This window comes from Mustela putorius, unplaced genomic scaffold (genome assembly GCF_011764305.1).
Source record: "Mustela putorius furo isolate JIRA1106 unplaced genomic scaffold, ASM1176430v1.1 tig00003869_pilon_pilon_pilon, whole genome shotgun sequence".
Classification (NCBI taxonomy): domain Eukaryota; kingdom Metazoa; phylum Chordata; class Mammalia; order Carnivora; family Mustelidae; genus Mustela; species Mustela putorius.
In genome coordinates this window covers 5555889-5568514 of record NW_025422021.1, presented here as the reverse complement: position 1 = coordinate 5568514, position 12626 = coordinate 5555889, and the positions used below count along the sequence as shown (strand labels likewise).

The 12626-nt window shown below is 40.8% G+C and overlaps 1 pseudogene; it reads right to left on the bottom strand.

Annotated features, from left to right (window-relative positions):
• LOC101675081 overlaps positions 1-12626 on the bottom strand; it is a 36241-nt pseudogene that overhangs the window by 12173 nt on the left and 11442 nt on the right.

Genomic DNA, 12626 nt, shown 5'->3' with positions numbered 1-12626 from the left:
CAGTGGAGTGGGGAAGTACACTCCCCCATCATGGTATCTCAGAGGGGTTGGAGTTGGAGGCGGGAGTGAGTATTTGCTGACCCATCATCCAACCCACCATGTACCAAATCCAAATTACAGGACCAATAAACATGCCATCAGCATGGAGCCAAGTCTGAAACGGTCTGCTCTGAGAGGTTATGTGAAAGAATACATGTCTCATACTGTACAAATATTTCACATCAAAGCATTACCACTTGGCTTCTTGGTCAGCTTCCAGTTGATCCTGTTTGAAACAGTCAGGACTCCCCCAGTGAGGGACCCCGGTTTCCAGAACCTGTGCTGCCCGGTTTTAAAAGAAATCACTCCTTTTTTTCCTCTGACTTGTAGTCCATGCTGTTGGAACTGCCTAGGCTCCAGAACCTTCGGTACATATTCTTCCAATCTCACCCCATGTCCAGCTCTCCTGCCATCTGAACAGCTTTCTTTCTAGGTCCCAGACTACTTCTCGGGAAGTCTAGGATGGTTTTGCAAAGTCAAAAGAAGAAGAACAAAGATCCTTTGCTAACACCCTTTTTTTCTTCCAGCTCAAACAATGTGTGTGTGTGTGTGTGTGTGTAGAGATTTACTTATGTGTGTGATACGCCACACTCCTATCACTGGTGATGGAGCAGAAGTTAAACACACATAAACGGTAACCACACGCATAGTACTTGCCCCTCCCTGCAGGGGAGGAAAGCCCCAGTACTATCTCTGGGCCCCCCTCACCTCTATTGTTCTGCACTGCCTTTGGTCTGAAATAGAACCATGGAAGTCACTTTCACAGGAACAATGACATTGCGCTTAGTCACATGTTTAATCTTTCAGAGTCAATATTTGCGGAAAACATGAGCACAGCAGGCTATTGCCTTGGAGTTGTTGACCAATCCCTTTCTGAGGCTTCCCTTCTTTAAACTTCCTTTTTATTTTCAGCTCATCATTAGTTTCATAACGGGGTGTGTTTCTGTTTGTGTCACATTATCTTACTGCCCCAAAGCCTGTTGAGGACCATGGTGAGCCCAGATTCGGGATCAAGTCAAAGAGACTGCCTCCTTTGCAGCCTGGTTCATAACCTGCAAGAATGTAAGAATGACTTGACCCAGTGCCCTCGGGAAATAGGGCCCAACTATAGGTGCCTGAGAGAAGTAATGTGGGACCAATATCCCCTCTAATACAGATGACGGGACTGTTTGTCACCTGTTTAGAAAGCTGAAACATGACCATAGAGTAAATGGTTCCTTGATACCCATTTCACACGTCAAACAAAGGAGGCATAGGGACAGATGAAGGGACAAGTAAGAGTCTCACTGTGAATTGGTGGGAGCCCTGAATGACCCTTAGGAGTCTCTGCTTCTCAGGCCATTGAGATCCTCTCTCGAGAGTAGATGCTATGAATCTTTCATTGTGCAAATCCCTTTCCAATGGCTTTCAGATAGGAGCAACGGCATCATGAAAATATCAGAAAAGTTGTTCTGTAAGAGGAAGGCGAGCTATTTTCAGTCGCCTGACAATTTACCATTCCTTCTTTCTAGAAGGTCTAGACAAATTGTCATCACAAGTCCTCTGGGCCATTGGTTTTCCATCCCATCTGCTACAACATGAGATAGAGAATTTTCATTGTTGCGTGTCTGTTTGTATGACTGCTTATGTAACCTATAGGCCTCAGAGAAATATAATGTTGATTTACTTTAGATATTAAGACTTGACTCTATTTTATATTTATTTCCAAAAACATAAAGTCTGAGTATCTTAGCTTGGACTCATTAAGCACCAAGAAATTTGTCTACTAAAGTGGCTCATAGAACTTGAAACAATTATAGTTTCTCCAAAAGCTTAAAAAAAAAAGAACTTTTAGTCAAGGCCATTCAGCCAAGCTCATGTGAAATGAAAATTCCATTAAATTTTCTAAAACCATGTTGCTGGAAAAGAGGTAAAAATAAATTTAGAAACCCATGAAGAAACCTGAAAGTCATTTAGATAGGCTTCTCTGGGCAAAGGCCTTCAGCAGGTCTCTGCCCATTATTGGAAGCCAAAACATCTAACATCCATTTACTCTTGAATTTTCTTTATTCCCCCACCCAGAGCTCACAGTCGGCCTGTTTCTAATTCCTCTGTGCCAGCATATCTGTTAATATCCCAAGTGGCTTCCTTTACAGCCGCGTGATCATCTGTGTATTATTAACTAACCGCAAATTAAAGTCATTACTTGGTGCTTAATTTTATGTAACATTTCTTTGTAATGTGTACAAAAGAAATTTGTTTTTACAGGAGTTTGGTAAATAGCATGTGCCATGATTAATTAGAGAATTTAATGGGTCTGTTGATCTGAAATTAAATTCAGTGCAACAATTTTCTTTAAAGATAATTTTTTAAATGACATTTCAAGGTGTGTGAGCTAAAAAAAGGAAACATCTTGCACTGATGGTCTGTACGTCCCATTGTAGATGTATCTGTTTTACTTTACCTGCTAAGGGATTCATTTTTATGTTTCTAAAATCTTTAGGCACTCTGAGGAATGGCAACATTCAAATAGCTATTTTAAATCCTTTTTGGACCAAGGTAGGGTGTAAATGAACTAACAAGCAAATTCTTAAATACTTGGATGTTCCGACATGATTCAGTGTAGTTCACTGCCCTCCAGCTCTTGTGCTCTTCCTTGTCTTCAGACACACCAAATGTATTCCTGCCTCAGGTCCTTTGGACATGTTCCTTCTGCCTTGACATCTCTCTTCCTGTCTTCATGTAGCTCAAATCTTAGACAGGGACAGGGTGCCTGGCTGGCTTAGTTGGCAGAATGAGCGAGTCCTGATCTTGGGGTTATGAGTTCGAGCCCCACATTGGGTGGAGAGAGTACTTAAAAATAAAACCTTAAAAAAAAATCTTAGGGACTTCTCTGACCATCCAAGTGGAGGAAGTTCCCATCCCAGTCCCTACCACATCATTGTATTTAATGTTAATTCGCAGAATAAGTCTTTCTCTGACTTTATCTGGCTTTTATTCGTTCTTTGCTTTTCCTCTGTCTCCTCCTAAAAAGGTAAGTTCCTTGAGAGTAAAAACATGTCTGCCTTATCCTCTCTGTATCTCCAACACCTAGAATAATGCCTGGTATATTAATCAGGGCTTCATACATCTTTATGAAATGAACAGATGAATGGCAATGCTCTCACAAACCCCTAGAAATAGCCATGCCCCTGACTGAGAAAGAGAGCATAATTGGCTTTAAAAGTTTTCTTGAAGAAACAGAAAGAGAAATAGTATTTATTGGCTAGGCATGAGATGCACTAGAAAGAAATGAATAATTAAAATGTGAACAAATAGGGGTGCCTGGGTGGCTCAGAAGGTTAAAGCTTCTGCCTTCGGCTCAGGTCACGATCCCGGGGTTCTGGGATCGAGCCCCGCATCGGGTTCTGTGCTCAGCAGGGAGTCTGCTTCCCCCTCTCTCTCTGCTTGCCTCTCTGCCTACTTGTGATCTCTGTCAAATAAATAAATAAGATCTTTTTTTAAAAAATGTGAACAAATTAAAAGCTGGGAAGGACAGGGATCAAGGTTGTAACTGATTGCATAGCTTGCACAAACACCAAGTACTGATCAAGAAGTGAAACTGGGCATCGGTGGGCACCTTCTATCTTTATAAGCCCAACAAGCAGTTTGAATGGTTCCCATTAAAAGAAAAGCCACTGTCTTTGCTGATAATAAACTAAAAGATCTGATGTTTCTTTCAATTTTCTATATTTAAAGCAAGATTCTGAAGGTTGAGATGATGTTTCATAGTACAGGGATATGAGGAAGAAGAGGCCTCAGGAATGTAACAGAGTCCTGATCAAGAATAAGAACTAAGAGATATAAATCTCCATGTTCACTGTCATACTATACTGATGTTTTATACTTAAAACACACAGAAGTCTCTTTCCCAAGACTCCTGTGCCTTTAAAGTTCTCCTACAATTCAACATGAAGTCTGTATCAAACCAATAATAGTAGTAGTAGTAGTAGTAGTAGTAGTAGTAGTAGTAGTAGTAATATGAGCCTAGAAGTATTAATAAGATTTTATTTCCCAATTATGAGTGGGGTCTAGAAAATGTTTATTTTCTGACTTTCTGAATGTGCTTAGAATGAATGGAAATCTAGGTGTCTCCGTGTGCAATGAGTTGGAATTTCCTTATGTTCAAATCCCATCTATGCCATTTATTAACTGTAAACTTTGGCAAGATATTTAATTTCTCTGAGTCTTGGTTTTCTCATCTGCAAAATGGGTCTGTTATAACTCATGTGGATTACATGTAAAACACTTATTTTCACAGAATCATATGTGTCAGTCATTTTACTTATTACTTTTAAGTTTTAAGTTATAATTTAGCATTATCCCTCTGCTAGGTTATACAGTAATTCAACAGATTTACTATTGACTCACTAATCATATAGTTGTTTCAGTTATTGATGGTGGTCTGAAACTATTGTGTTTATAGTGTGAGAGAAAGCAACAATGTTTTTATATTGATGTCACTGGGAACTGGGACTATCGGCTTGGGTGAGAGCAGACACAAATGTAGGATCATTGAGATTAAGTAAAACCCTCTTGTTCTGCAAATAAATCTGCAGTAGCAATTCTGATTCATAATGTGTTTTATGTTTAAAAAGGACTCATTTTCTATTTCTGTCCACTGGAAAGGCCTGTAAACAATGGCTAACCCAATGACAGTGGGCACTCTTGGAACCTTAATTGTGTCTCTAAATACTATTCCCCACTAAAGGAACCAAGTCACTTGGAAAGATGGCTGACTCGAGGCTGATTCCAGGCCTCATGAACTTCCAGGAAGTTCATTAAATGAGTCTGGAATATCCTGTCATACCAGAAAGCAAGGAAGCTATGAAAAACTACTGGGGTTCTGCCCAAAGGATTTGGTTACCAGCTTAAAGAGGATATAACTGATCAAAGAGTTAAGCATCAGGAGGTTGATAAATGCAATGGGTTGAAACATATCAAGTATATTCAAATTCGTGTAAGTTCAGTATGATACCAAAAATTTAGACTCCCCTCTAGAGGATGCTAAGGAACAAATTCATTGAGCTAAAACACAAAACAAACAAACAAAAAATATGTGGTCTCAGAGTGACCAGAGAGTCAGGGGAATTTCCTATTTATAGAAGTTTTCCAGCTAACAAATGAAGAAAGATCAATTAAATCAGGATATCATCATTTTGTGACCTCCTAATGAATTAGTGGATCTGAGCAATGACCACCAATGGCTGCTCAGATCACCAAAGAGAGACAATCAAACATTATGTACATCTTAATAGAAGTACAAAACACTGTATAAGAAATACCCTTGACAAAATAATTGAACCTGAATTTTATCAAGCCTCTAGATCTAACTGCCAATTTAGAGGGTACAATGACAGAGTAATACAATAAATTCAAACTATTGGAAACTCCAAGACAAACACCCAGTTTCTTCAACAATAACAACATTAAAATTGCAAGGAAAAAAAGAAAGGAGAGAGAGAGATGATAGGGAGATATGTAATTTTTCTTTACATATAAATGTATTTATTTGACCATTTTTTTAAAGTTTCTTGCTTTGTTTTGTTTTGTTTTGTTTTTGACAGACAGAGATCACAAGTAGGCAGAGAGGCAGGCAGGTGGGGGGGCGGGGCTCCACGCTGAGCAGAGAGCCCAATGTGGGGCTTGATCCCAAGACCCCGAGATCATGACCTGAGCTGAAGGCAGAGGCTTAACCCACTGAGCCGCCCAGGCGCCCCTTGATCATATTTTAAAAGGCAGAATAGAATCACATCCATTTTTAAAAATAGCATCCCTGTAAACAGACTGAATTTCAGAGCTACTAGTTTTCTCCAGAAACTTCTGAAGATAGAACATTAGCAGCCTAGAAGCCTCTAGGCTCTCCTGCACTTGGGGGGGGGAGGAGAGGTTGGTTGACAATTGACATTAAATAAATAGCATATGGTTGAGTTTGCCAAACTTGCTAACTCCTCTCATAGGCAACAGAGTGACTTCACTTATTCTCAGACTAAAGTCCTAGAGTAAGCAAGTAGGCTTATCAAACAGATTATTGAGGAAAGTTCCCATTGTAGATAATTTCCAAAGGTAGAAATGGATGAACTCAGAGCTTAATTGTTCAGTCCTCTCTTTTGCTTCCCAGAGTGAGGTATACTATCAGTGGTGCTCAGATCCTTGTTTCATTGAGACTCGGTGTAATGTGCTCAGTTCCTCTGATTGAAATGTGTTGGAAAAGCCATCTATGGGTAGGGAAGAGAAGTTGGTTTATTACAGTGATGGTACTATTCAAGGAAAATCGAAGCAGCCAACACCAAGCAGTGTCCTTTTTCTCTTGAACTTCAATTATCATCAGCTTCACAGTCTAAGCAAACTCAACTGGGAGAGCAGGTGGTGAGGTCAGAGAAATGAGGACAATTTTATCCAGATCTGTAGACCACCTTGATCTTCTTGGATTCCCAGCACCCCTACCTTTGTAGTCAAGATAGTTATGGGGGGTTAAGTCTTCATTTTTTTACCAGCTCAGTAAAATGGCACACATAGCTGATCATTTTAAGGTATACCATAGATACTATGTTATTTTCCCATTGCACCCTCCATTGTTTAGATGCATAGACAGCCTCCCCATTGATGCTTAACCACTTCCCAGCACCAAGAAGCTTTCTTGGAAGACGGGAACAACCAGTCCATATTTACTGGGTTTAACATTGAGAAGATAGTTGCCTCCCAAACCTACTGTCTAAACCAGTTCTGAAATGATTTCAGATTCCCTTGCGATGTCAGACAAGGCCCTGTCCCATTGATAATCCCAGGATGCCTTGTGGATGTGGTGTGTATCTCCCACCTGTGATCTAGTGACCTCCCTGGCTTGAATTTGCCTTGACAGTTGTAGTATTATCCATGGTAACAGGAACACTTCCAACCCCACAGGTCATTTCCCTTCATCCCTCACAGAGCTATCCCTGAAGATCCAAGAAAGAAAATTTCTAGAGTTCCAATAAGTATCAGGACATTCTCAATCTCCATCAGATCAACAGTTCAGGGCCCAGTTAACAAGGTCATATAGCATTGTTTTCACACTGACAAAACACTGTGTTTTGAAGCCATTTTTCTTACCAAGTAGACAGTTGATGGGGCCATTCTAAGAGTGAGTGAAAGACTTCAGGGCACATGTTCCTCTTCTGAACAGCTGTTCCCTACTCATCAACTCAGCAGAACATGATGGGGATGGGGTCTCACGTCCTCGGAGTTCTGGATCCAAGACATAGCCTTGGCCAGTTGGTGAAGGCTTTGTGATACTCTGTGGTCAGGACTACCTACTGGCTACATGGTTTAGACGAGTTCAGCTCACTCGTGGAGGTGGAAGAGTTACAAGGGGAACTGTGGCCCTAAGTCTGAGGGTCCTGGTAGTTATTGCACCTGGGGCGGCTCCTCACCCATCCAGTGTACCCATCCCACTCACTGACCCAGGCCAGCTGGAGAACATGCCTCTGGGGCACTAACTCCCCAAATTCTGCGTCACCCAACTGATCCAGAGTCAATACTTGGCCACTTCAGGCTGTAGTGGTGCCCAGCCCACACTGAGCCCCCAGGATCCCCCCCTGGCCTGACATCTGTCAATTAAGAGAGACTTTTAATTCATCAATCTTAATGAGTGGACTTTGTGTGGAACCTGACCCAAGCGAAGCAAATGCTTTGTTATGTTCTCTTTTGTTTGAAGGAAAACAGGATCAATCTGGTGTTCCCAGAAGGAAATCTGACAGAATGGAGCACCTTGGGGTAGAGAGGTTGGGAAGAGTGGGGGTGCAGGCCAAGGAGATGAATGTGGGACCTCCTCACTGCCATACTCGTCTCAACCTCATTTAGCTCTTGTCTTTAATTAGCCCCTCAGTGAAACGTTCTGTTTTAAGTAGAATCTTAGACTAGGGATCCAGAAAAAGACCAGCTCTATCACACCAAGCCCTCCATTTCAACTAGAGAGAAAACAGGAGAGAAAGGAGACATATCTCCAAATTCAATTCTGTCTTCAGTTATGCTTTAAAGAGGACTTATGTCATTCACCAAAGAGATGTAGTTTCCCCAGGGGAGACAGCAGGTGTACATTTCCTCTCAAGGTTATTTAATTGCTGTCAGGAAGACATATGATTAACAAAACCAAATGCTGGAAATATGAAGTATAGACAATTTTAAAGTTGTTTATAGAGTTGATTACAGTGTATCATACAATGTGTTTATATGCCATAAACCTGCCTATCACAAACTGTTCCCACACCTGCGCATCTGCATTGAACAGCCCACTGCTTAGCTGTGCATAAATCCCCTGCTGAGACAATGGCCAGCACCCAGCAGAACCCAGCTTCCCCCGATGGCCTCTCTCGGTCACCTTGTATGCACCAGCTTCGTTCCAGTGAAGCTGAGGCCAAAGGCCTGCAGACCTGTAGTGTCATCTGCTGCAGTGAGAGCCCTCTGAGCTCCACAAAAGGAGAACAGCAAGAAAATGACAGGCCTTTGGGGGTTCCTCAGTGTCTTTTAAGATATTGCTATTCAAAATGAGGCCCGCTGTTGTCATCTTGGTTACCATTCAGAGAGGAGACCAGGATAGAATCGAGAGAAAGCATTTAAAATGTTGATATCCATTTGGTAGGATGAGTTTATGTCTGTTGAATCTAATAAAAAAATGGCACTTGGGTGTTGTGTGTATTGGTTTTTTTATTCCATTTTTAGTTACTTTTATTGCCCCTTCCAAAATATCAGGCTGTGATAGATTGCAAATTAAAAAAAAAAAAAACTTCTCTTTCACTCTACATAATTTGAGAAGCACTGCCTTAGAGTGATGCACCCCTCCCTCCCGCAACTCGCCATATCCCCAAGCTTCCCTTGGCACTCTGACAGTTCCCAAGAGTCAGCCAGGGCAAAAATGTGGACCTAGAAAGATGGTCTTCCCAAGAGGCAAAGGGTCATTCATGGGTGAGAAGAACCAGGGGCTGGTAGAGCTCATGAAACCAGCCCAGTTGAGTCCTGGTCATAGCATACACCTTAGTCTTTCCAACAGTTAACAGTGTTGTAATGCTAGTCGTAGAAGCAGCAGCAGTCAAGACTTACATAGGACTTACTGTGGTGTAGCTACTGTCCTAAATGCTCTACGAATACCAGATGACAAGTGGTTCTTCTCTTTGGAGTGACATATATGCACACCTCCCTATACACATATACTGGAAAGCATAGTATCAAGCCAGTTTGCATGGATCTGAAAATTTGCTAATGACTGATCTCTTATTCTGGTATTTCAAGACATCCTTCCAAATATACTAGAGACACTTATTAGAACTCCCAGGAAATAAGAATTTCATGTTCAGATACTGGTCATAGAGCTCAGCTGGAAAATTGTTTTTAACAGAAACAACATTCCATCTTGGAAAATATGGAGATATTTGGACCTCTGTTTTTATTTTTTGTTGTTGCTCTTGGAAGTTCTCCGGCGGGAAACAGAGATTCACAAAATACACGTTAAGAGGCAAAGACAACACCACCACAAAACTTGTTTCACTGTACAGAAAGGTTATCTAGTACCAAGTCTTTCATTTACTAGTTTTCTCCCCACAGATAGGTGGTAAGACTGAGGCACAGTTTAGATATTTCTGTACTCCTTGCCCCTTGTTGAGGTTCAATAAATGTTCAAATTTTATGAAGTCTGTATTCCACAAATGGAATCTATTTGCCCTTGAAATATGAGCCTTCTTAGACTCTGTGTGAGGTGGGTGAATTCTGCCCTCTCCCGTGATCTCTGCTATATCCAAAGATATCCCACTGCTGTTGGCAGCCAGATTCACTATTTAGCTTTTGAGTGGTCAAAATAAGTTAACCACACACAGATTTTCAGTACATCATTGTAGGTAGGGATCAAGGAGTTCACCCTGAGGAAACTTAAGCAGGGGAAACATTAGCTTCTCTCTCATGTATCCATGGCCTTTTTCCTTCCTTGGATTTTAGGGATAACCTGAGGCTTGACTTTGTGGGGTTAATGGATGTTCCCAACCCAACATGAGCAGGGATGGGGATGTTTTCTCCCGACTGACTAAAATCTCTTCTTCTTCTCACCAGTTTAAAACCTAAGTGGTAATGCTGAATTACCAATTAATATTCACTGGAAGCCCATAGCATTCCAGAGCCATGATTCCTGCCCCTAGTGAACCATGAATCTCAAGAGACTTTCTCCACATTAATTCCTTGTGCCCTTCAAGATGAGATTATGGGTATAGGCATTCTCCTGAAGATAGGGAAGAGAAAAAGTGGGCCTCCAAGGTAGCTCAGTGAAAGACACAATGTGAGTTAGTGAAAAGACAAGAAGAAAAAGGTATCTGTTACTTAGTGGGGATGTTTCCAGGAGAAAATGTCCAAACTTGTTTCATTGTGTTATTTCTTATGTCTCTATAGTAACAAGAAATAGGACAGTTCCTTATAAAATGCCCTCATTTTATAATGAGGGTGCCTGGCTGGTTCAGTTGGTGGAATGAGCGACTCTTAATCTCAGGGCCATGAGTTCAAGTCCTGAGTTGGGTGTAAAGATTACTTAAAAAAAATAAAGCATTTTTTAAAAAATTGTCATTTTACCTTCCCAACAAAGTAATGAGAACGATATTAATATGTTCACTTTATAGATAAGGACACCAAAACTCAGGAAGAGTAAGTCTTTTTCCCCACATTCATACATACTGGAGCAGAGGCAGGACCCTAACTGAGGTCATCTGCCTTTAAGCTCAGTGCTCTTTTACCATCGCAGATGCCTTTATGGTCTTTTCCTGGATTTACCATATCCCAAACTGAATTCCTGATTATTCCTCTAAATCTTTCTTCTCTCAATATCTGTGTAAGTCTGGGAGTCATCTTTTGACATTTTATTCTCTCACTTTCCCAAATCCAAACCATTACCAAATTATGGTAATTTCATGTTCAAACACCCCTCTTGCTACTTCTTATTCCCCCACGCGGATCAAGCATTCCAGTCATCTATTTGAAAATGCACGTCAAAGTGGAATGTGTCCAATTAAGAATGTTACCAGGAAGACAGAGCAGTTGGGAGATGAGCTAGATTTCCTTTTAAAAATAAGATTTGGAGGGGAACTTGGGTGACTCAGTCAGTTACGCCCCTGACTCTTGATTTTGGCTCAGGTCATGATCTCAGGGTGGTAGGACTGAGCCCTGCATTGGGCTCTGCCCTTAGCAGGCAGTCTGCTTCTCTCCCACTCCCTCTCCTTCTCCCTCCCACTTGAGTGCACTCTCCCTCTCTCTAAACTAAATAAATAAATCTTTTTTAAAAAATTAGATTTTGAGAGGATTCTTCAAAAGAAAATAAGGAAAAATTAAGTTTGTGAGTCACCATATTTGCTTGGCTATACTGAGAAGTATTAGTTGTAGTCACGGTCGTATCTTTTTTTTCAAGATTTTACTTATTTATTTATTTGAGGGAGAAGAGAGAGAGAGAGCATGCATGAACAGGGATGGGAAGGAACAGAAGGGGAGAGGCAGTCGGGGAGGGGCAGAGGGAGAGAGAGAATCAGCAGCAGACTCCACACTGAGCTGGAGCCGGAGGTGAGGCTGGATCTCACCTCCAGGAGATCATGACCTGAGCTGAAACCAAGAGTCAGATGCTTCATAGACTGAGCCACCGAGGCACCCCGTCATGATCCTATCTTAAGTTTGTATTTTAACTTCTCTAAGTGCAACTGAAATCCTTTCAGGAATAAATCAGAGTTCCAATTAAATGCACAGTGATTTAACAACAAAAGAAACTAATGCTTTAGATGCTCTAGTTTTTCTCTCACAATCAGACTCTGAAATCTGGGCAAGAAAATGTTCTTATAATTTTACAGATTGAAAAAACTGAGGTACAGAGAAGCAAAGTGACTTGGCCAGTGTCACACGTCAAGACTAGGATCTAGAATACCCACACCCATTTAGGGGTTCTTTTCTCATAGGCTTTGCTAGCCTCACTGATGCATTCTGTCCTCATATTTTAATGCTAAGATGACCAAAGAATAAAAAGCAATCTAGGAAATTAAAGATTTAGCAGAAGTCTGTGGCACATACACTGTGGCCCAGATACCATAGTTCTTCTGTTGTTGTTCTAGACACAGTGTGTGTGCTCCAGAAAATAAGAAGCAAAGACCTCAGTCAGAAATTTTCTTAAAGGACAAGAGTATTAAAAATAACTATAACTATGATAATTTGGTAATGAATGCACCATATAAAAAGAGGTAAATTGTGACATCAGAAATATAAAAGGGTAGAGTTCTTGCATGCAATCCAAGTTTGGTTGTTAATGTTATATCTAGAAAACGTTTTATGTAAGCCTCAAGATAACCACCAAATAAAAACTTCCAGTATCTTCACAAAAGATAAAGAGAAGAGAATCAAAGCAGTCCACTATGCAAAATCATCAGTTCACAAAGGAAGGCAGCAAGGAAGGAAAAAAGGAACAAACGGACTAAAAAGCAACCAGAAAACAGTAAGACAGCATTAATAAGTCCTTACAGATCAAGAAGTATTCTAATGTAAATGAATTAAATTTTCCAATCAATTGCACAGAGTAGCTG